General features: G+C 52.2%; 1 long non-coding RNA gene across 3 annotated transcripts in view; it reads right to left on the reverse strand.

The window, feature by feature from the left end:
- Window positions 1–1,100: 1,100 nt before the first annotated feature.
- Window positions 1,101–7,346, reverse strand: part of LOC142250420 (uncharacterized) — a 15,808-nt gene continuing 9,562 nt past the window's right edge. For 2 of the 3 annotated variants that reach the window (XR_012725188.1, XR_012725186.1), the window contains exon 8: window positions 1,101–2,214. This is a non-coding gene — a long non-coding RNA (uncharacterized LOC142250420). The remainder of the gene's footprint in view (window positions 2,215–7,346) is intronic. The other variant, XR_012725187.1, reaches the window with a different exon arrangement.

Here is a 7,346-nt window from a genome sequence, read left to right on the forward strand (position 1 = left end):
GTCTCCCAGTACCTACCTGCACGCAACCTCAGATCCTCACAAGATCTCCTTCTCTGCTCCTCTCTTATCTCCTCTTCCCACAATCGCGTACAAGATATCTCCCGTGCATCCCCCATACTCTGGAACGCTCTACCTCAGCATATCAGACTCTCACCTACTGTGGAAAGCTTCAAGAGGAACCTCAAGACCCACCTCTTCCAACAAGCCTACAACCTACAATAGCCCTCAGTCCAGTAGACCACTGCGCAACCAGCTCTGTCCTCACCTATTGTACCATTCCCCATTCCCTGTAGACTGTGAGCCCTCGCGGGCAGGGTCCTCTCTCCTCCTATACCAGTCTGTCTTGTACTGTTAATGATTGTTGTACGTATACCCTCTTTCACTTGTAAAGAGCCATGGAATAAATGGCGCTATAATAATAATAATAGCACCCATACACGTCTATGGGTGCGAGTGCAAAAAAAAAAAGTCGGTCTTCACTCAAATGTCATCCGAGTGCAGTGTGATAATCGCATCCGCTGACAATGGATGGGGGGGCTTAATCCCTCCATCTCCTCCACAGCTGTGATCTGATCACAGGATCAGATCACAGCTGCATGACAGCAGAGCGGGAGCCGATTAGCATATCGCATCCCATGCTTTTGCATTAGATGCCATACCATCATGTGAATCCAGCCCAAGAGTGAATATGGCGAACGTCAGACAACTACTTCTGGTCTTTGAATGCAGGAGGACAGGCAGCTATGCTGAGATTGCTGCAATACCTCCACCACTCTGGTCTCTACTCAACTCCTTCACTTCGTAAACCAAAAGGATTAAGGAGCCTCCAGTTGTAACACGAGGGATTGTGAGTCGCATCACTGAATAATGTTGGATCACAAGTTGGAAAAGAAAAAAAAAAAAAAACAAAGTTTATCCAATATCAAAATAAATTCTATTTCTCGCTGCCGTTGACCTACAACAAACCTTATTTGGGCTGACGGGGCCCTGCACGTCTCTCCTTGGTGTGGGACAAAGCAAATGTTATCCATAGGGACTCGCTGCAGGGGGAAAGCATTATAAATTCTGTCCTTGTCACAACAACCTGTAAACTAAGCAGTGGTCTCAAGTAGTACCCTCTCCCCAGCCCGGAGACACGCTCCATCACCGCTGCCCCTCCTCCGCTGCGCCCGGCGTCCAGGCTGAAGCTATTCTCTCGCCATGTGCTGGAATGTGCTAAACCCGTACATCAGGCTCATACGCTGCAACACTAATGTTTATTCTTAGATGGATCGCAACGTAACAGTTATTTCAGGACAAACTCGGCTGCTGCAATATGGTAACACTAGGAAATGGGGGGCTCGGATGGTGACGGAGGTGTCTGGTTTGTCTCCCATTCTGATCGTCGATGGGAAAAGTGTCTCTGCCCCCGAAAGCCCCTGTCTACAGTACACAGAAAACTAATGGATCTGAAGACTATGCACACCTTCATACAGAATTTTATTCTACTTTTCATTTCATTGGATTCCTAATTGTAAAGTTAAACAACTTTCTTAAAAAAAAAAAAAAAAAAATCATTAAAAAGATTCTGCAAAAAAAAAAAAAACCATACAACTGTCAGAGGTCCTGCTAAGTTCTCAAGGCGCTTTCTACTCTCCCCCCTCCTTTCTCTACGTGTTAAAGGTAATTGGTCAGCAGGTTTTTGCTATATAATCTGAGAGCAGCATGATGTAGGTACAGAGACCCGAATTCCAGCGACATGTCACTCAGAATCACAGCTTTCTCTGCAGCAGATGTGAGCTGCGTATAGACTCACAGTTTTCTGTGTACAATGTAAAGTGACAAAGAACTGCTAATCAGTGGTGGAGGTGTGGATGGACCAGGAGGCACAAGTCAAGTTGTCCTGATAATGTTCTGCTAAAAAAAAAAAAAAAAAAAAAAAAACACAACACTTTTTCTGTACCCCAGTTCTATATTCGTTTATAGATGAGTAGCTTGACCTCATTTCCATATAGAAAGTAAGGATTTTTGGTCATAATTCTTCTAAGAGCACTTCTATGAACAGTAGATGGGTGGAGCCGGGTCCCACTGGTTGTCACCAATTCTGAGTTGATGGCACTGCTGGGCATCTTCCAATTTTGAAGGGAAATGTCCTTCATCTGCTGCACTAAGTTTCCTTGGCCGACCATTACTTCTATGGTTCTCTAGGTGGCTCATTTCTTGGGGTCCTGAATGCTGAAAAAAAGAGAATTTTGTTTACGTACCGTAAATTATTTTTCTTATAGTTCCGACATGGGAGACCCAAACCATGGGTGTATAGCTTCTGCCTCCGGAGGACACACAAAGTACTACACTCAAACGTGTAGCTCCTCCCTCCGGGCTATATACACCCCCTGGATGACAATCTACCCAGTTCAGTGCAAAAGCTGAAGGAGGACATCCACCCATAAGTAGAGATAGAGTAAAACTCGGAATAACCGGAACTCTGACTACTAACAACAGCCGGTGAAACACACGGAACAAAAAAACTGCCAACAGGCAACAGGGAGGGTGCTGGGTCTCCCATGTCGGAACTATAAGAAAAAGAATTTACGGTAAGTAAACAAAATTCTCTTTTTCTTTATCGTTCCTTATGGGAGACCCAAACCATGGGACGTTCCAAAGCAGTCCATGGGTGGGAATAAACCAAACTGAGAAGTAGGCAAAACCTAACTTCACAAATGGGCGACAGCCGCCTGAAGAATGCGTCTGCCCAAGCTCGCATCTGCCGAAGCATGAGCATGCACTTGGTAGTGCTTCGAAAAAGTGTGCAGACTGGACCACGTGGCAGCCTGACAAACCTGCTGAGCCGTAGCCTGGTGCCTGAAAGCCCAGGAGGCACCGACAGCTCTGGTCGAGTGCGCCTTAATCCCTGGCGGGGGAGGCACCTGAGAACACTGGTAGGCATCGGTGATAGCCGACCTGATCCAACGAGCTAGGGTCGGTTTAGAAGCAGCGAGACCCTTGCGCTGACCAGTGGTTAGCACAAAAAGTGAGGTGCACCGCCTAAAAACGGCGGTGCGTGACACATAGATTCGGAGCGCCCGCACCAAATCCAAGGTATGCAACGCCTTTTCAAAGCGATGCACAGGGGCCGGACAAAGAGAAGGCAATGAAATGTCCTGGTTAAGGTGGAAAGGAGACACCACCTTAGGGAGAAAGTCCGGAGACGGACGAAGAACCACCTTGTCTTGGTGAAACACCAAAAAGGGGGATTCCGAAGATAGCGCAGCCAAATCAGAAACTCTCCTGAGAGAAGTTATGGCTACTAGAAAAACAACTTTCTGTGAAAGTCTAAACAAGGGAACCTCCCTGAGAGGCTCAAAGGGGGGTTTCTGTAAGGCCGTGAGGACCAGATTAAGGTCCCAGGGATCCAAGGGCTGCCGGTAAGGAGGAATGATGTGAGATGCGCCCTGCATGAAGGTGCGCACCTGAGCCAGTCGGGCGATACGCCGCTGGAACAATACCGACAGAGCCGACACCTGTCCCTTGAGGGAATTGAGGGACAGTCCCAGCTGTAGACCGGACTGTAGAAAAGACAGGATGGTCGGCAAGGAGAACGGCCAAGGAGCATGGTCGGAAGAGCGACACCAGGACAGGAAAATCCTCCAAGTCCTGTGGTAAATCTTGGCCGAGGAAGACTTCCGAGCCTGAGTCATGGTGGAGATGACCTCAGAGGGAATGCCTGAAGCCGTCAGGATCCAGGACTCAAGAGCCACGCCGTCAATCTGAGAGCCGCAGAATTCTGGCGGAAGAACGGACCTTGAGAGAGAAGGTCTGGGCGGTCCGGGAGATGCCACGGCACCTCTACGGACAGACGGAGCAGGTCTGGGTACCAAGCTCGCCTGGGCCAGTCCGGAGCAATGAGTATGACTCAACGGCCCTCCATTCTGATCTTGCCCAGAACCCTGGGCAAGAGCGCTAGAGGGGGAAACACATAGGCCAGACGGAACTGAGACCAATCTTGAACCAGTGAGTCTGCTGCGAAGGCTTGAGGATCGTGGGAGCGAGCCACGTAAACCGGAACCTTGTTGTTGTGCCGGGATGCCATGAGATCCACTTCCGGAGTGCCCCACTTGCGGCAGATTGATCTGAACACTGACGGATGCAGGGCCCACTCGCCGCTGTCCACGGTTTGACGGCTGAGGTAATCGGCCTCCCAGTTTTCCACGCCTGGGATGTGGACTGCAGATATGGTGGACTTGGAGTCCTCCGTCCACTGGAGGATTCGTTGAACCTCCAACATCGCCAGACGGCTGTGAGTCCCGCCCTGGTGATTGATGTAGGCAACCGCTGTCGCGTTGTCCGACTGAACTCGAATGTGCCTGCCCGCCAACAGGTGGTGAAAGGCTAGGAGAGCTAGAAACACAGCTCTGATCTCCAGCACATTGATCGAGAGGGCTGATTCGGACGGAGTCCAAGTGCCCTGTGCTCGGTGATGGAGAAATACTGCTCCCCAACCGGAGAGGCTGGCATCCGTGGTGAGGATCACCCAGGACGGAGTCAGGAAGGAGCGTCCCTGAGACAGAGAGAGGGGCCGAAGCCACCACTGAAGGGAGCTCCTGGTCTGTGACGACAGAGCCACCTGCCTGTGCAAGGAAGAGATCCGCTTGTCCCAACAGCAGAGAATGTCCAGCTGCAGGGGACGCAGATGGAACTGAGCAAAGGGGACCGCTTCCATGGACGCCACCATCTGACCCAGCACCTGCATGAGGTGTCTGATGGAATGACGGCGGTGCCTCAGCAGAGAGCGCACCGCCAGACGAAGGGACTGCTGTTTGACTAAGGGCAACTTGACAAGTGCCGGCAGAGTCTCGAATTGCATCCCTAGGTACAAAAGCACCTGGGTCGGGGTCAGAGTGGACTTGGGCAGGTTGACAAGCCACCCGAACTGAACTAGCGTGGCGAGAGTGAGAGAGACACTCCGCTGGCAGTCTGCACTGGATGAGGCCTTGACTAGAAGGTCGTCCAGGTAAGGAATCACTGCCAACCCCTGGAGGTGCAGGACCGCAACCACTGCTGCCATGACCTTGGTGAATACTCGAGGGGCCGTGGCTAAGCCGAAGGGGAGAGCCACGAATTGGAAATGTTCCTCTCCGATCGCAAAGCGTAGCCAACGCTGGTGTGAAACCGCAATAGGCACATGCAGATAGGCATCTCTGATGTCGATGGATGCCAGAAAATCTCCTTGGGTCATTGAGGCAATGACCGATCTCAGAGATTCCATGCGAAAATGCCGCACCTGAACATGCTTGTTGAGAAGCTTGAGATCCAGGATGGGTCGGAAGGAACCGTCTTTCTTGGGGACTAGAAAGAGGTTTGAGTAGAAACCTCTGAACCGTTCCCGGGCGGGAACCGGAATAATTACCCCGTTGGCCTGCAGGGATGCCACGGCCTGAGAGAAGGCGGCGGCTTTGGAGCAGGGGGGGGGGTGGACAGAAAAAATCTGTTTGGCGGGCTGGAAGAAAATTCTATCCTGTAGCCGTGGGAGATGATATCCCGCACCCACTGATCGGAGACGTGTTGCAACCACACGTCGCCAAAGTGGGAGAGCCTGCCACCGACCAAGGACGTTGCTGGCGCGGCCAGATAGTCACGAGGAGGCTGCCTTAGTGGCAGCGGCTCCTCCGGTCTTTTGAGGACGCGGCTTTGCGCGCCAGTTGGATTTACGATCCTTGGCTGCGGTAGTGGACGAGGCCGAGGGCTTAGAGGATGACCAGTTAGAGGAACGAAAGGAACGAAACCTCGATTGGTTCCTGCCCTGGACAGGTTTCTTGGCTTTAGTTTGTGGCAAGGAAGTACTCTTCCCGCCAGTAGCTTCCTTAATTATGTCATCCAGCTGTTCCCCGAACAGCCAGGACCCAGCAAAGGGGAGACTCGCAAGGTACTTCTTAGAGGAAGCGTCCGCTTTCCACTCTCGAAGCCACAAGATCCTGCGGATCGCGAGGGAGTTAGCGGAGGCCACCGCCGTGCGGTGAGAAGCCTCCAGGATGGCAGACATGGCGTAGGATGCAAAAGCCGAAGCTTGAAAAGTTAAGGCATCCGTCTCAGGAATAGAGTCCCTGGAGAGGGAATGAATCTCCGCCACAGAGGCAGAGACTGCCTTAAGAGCCCACACTGCCGCAAAAGACGGGGAGAACGAGGCTCCTGCCGCCTCATATACAGACTTGGCCAGAAGGTCAACCTGGCGGTCAGTGGGATCCTTAAGAGAAGTGCCATCAGCCACAGCTACGACTGTGCGGGCTGAGATTCTGGACACCGGAGGGTCTACCTTTGGGGACTGGGCCCAGTCCTTAACAACCTCTGGTGGAAAAGGAAAACGGTCATCTGAACTACGCTTCGGAAAACGTTTGTCAGGACAGGCCCTGGGCTTGTTGACAGTGGTGTGAAAGCTGGAGTGGTTAAAAAACATACTCCTAGGTTTCTTAGGAGAGGTAAACTGGTGTACCTCTACCAGAGAGGGTTGTTCCTCTGACTCTGGTGGATTGAGGTTCAGTACGGAGTTAATGGACGCAATCAAGTCACTAACATCAGCATCACCCTCAGACAAGTCAATGGGGTACATAGAGGTAGCGTCTGAGCCCACAGTAAACAAATCCTCCTCGCCCTGCACCTCGGCTTGTGAATCAGAGCCGTGGGAAGAGGAAGGAGAAGGGTCCCTGCGTCTCCGTTTAGGGGGACGGGGTCCTAGGACATGCTCTGAGGGCTCTGCAGAGCTCGGAGCCGCAGAGGCACCCTGAGAAGGGGGCTGATGCATGGACAGCAGTGTCCGGGACAGCTGCCCCATGGAGTCGGCAAAAGACTGGGAAATAGCTTGTGAAAAGGAAGCTACCCAAGCCGGGGGTTCAGCCACCGGGGCCGGAGCAGCCGGAGGGACCCCTGAGGAAGCTCCAGGCTGAGACACAAACATGTTAGCACAGGCATCACAATGTGGGTATGTGCTTGGCTCTGGCAGAATGAGCTTACATGCAGTGCATATAGCGTACATGTTAGCAGCCTTGCTTCGGGTGACAGACATGCTGCTGAGGTGGAAGCTCTGCAGCAAGAATACACTCCTGTAGAATGCCCTGAGAGTGTAATAAAAGTCCACAACCGAAGGTTGTGGCTTACCAGCCCGCTCTCTGTGTGCCCTCCGGATTCCACCGCTCAAAGACCCTGTGAAGCGTCAGCCTTCCTAACAGTATGCAGCTGCAGCATCCAGCGCCTTCCAGTGTAAGAACGCTGAGAAAATGGCGCTGGGAGAAGGAGGGGGGGCGTGTATAAGCCCAAGAGCGGGAAAAACGGAGGGCAGAGAGATACAGGGAGAGATACAGGGGAGGGAACATCTC

This window comes from Anomaloglossus baeobatrachus, chromosome 9, assembly GCF_048569485.1.
Source record: "Anomaloglossus baeobatrachus isolate aAnoBae1 chromosome 9, aAnoBae1.hap1, whole genome shotgun sequence".
NCBI classification, from domain to species: domain Eukaryota; kingdom Metazoa; phylum Chordata; class Amphibia; order Anura; family Aromobatidae; genus Anomaloglossus; species Anomaloglossus baeobatrachus.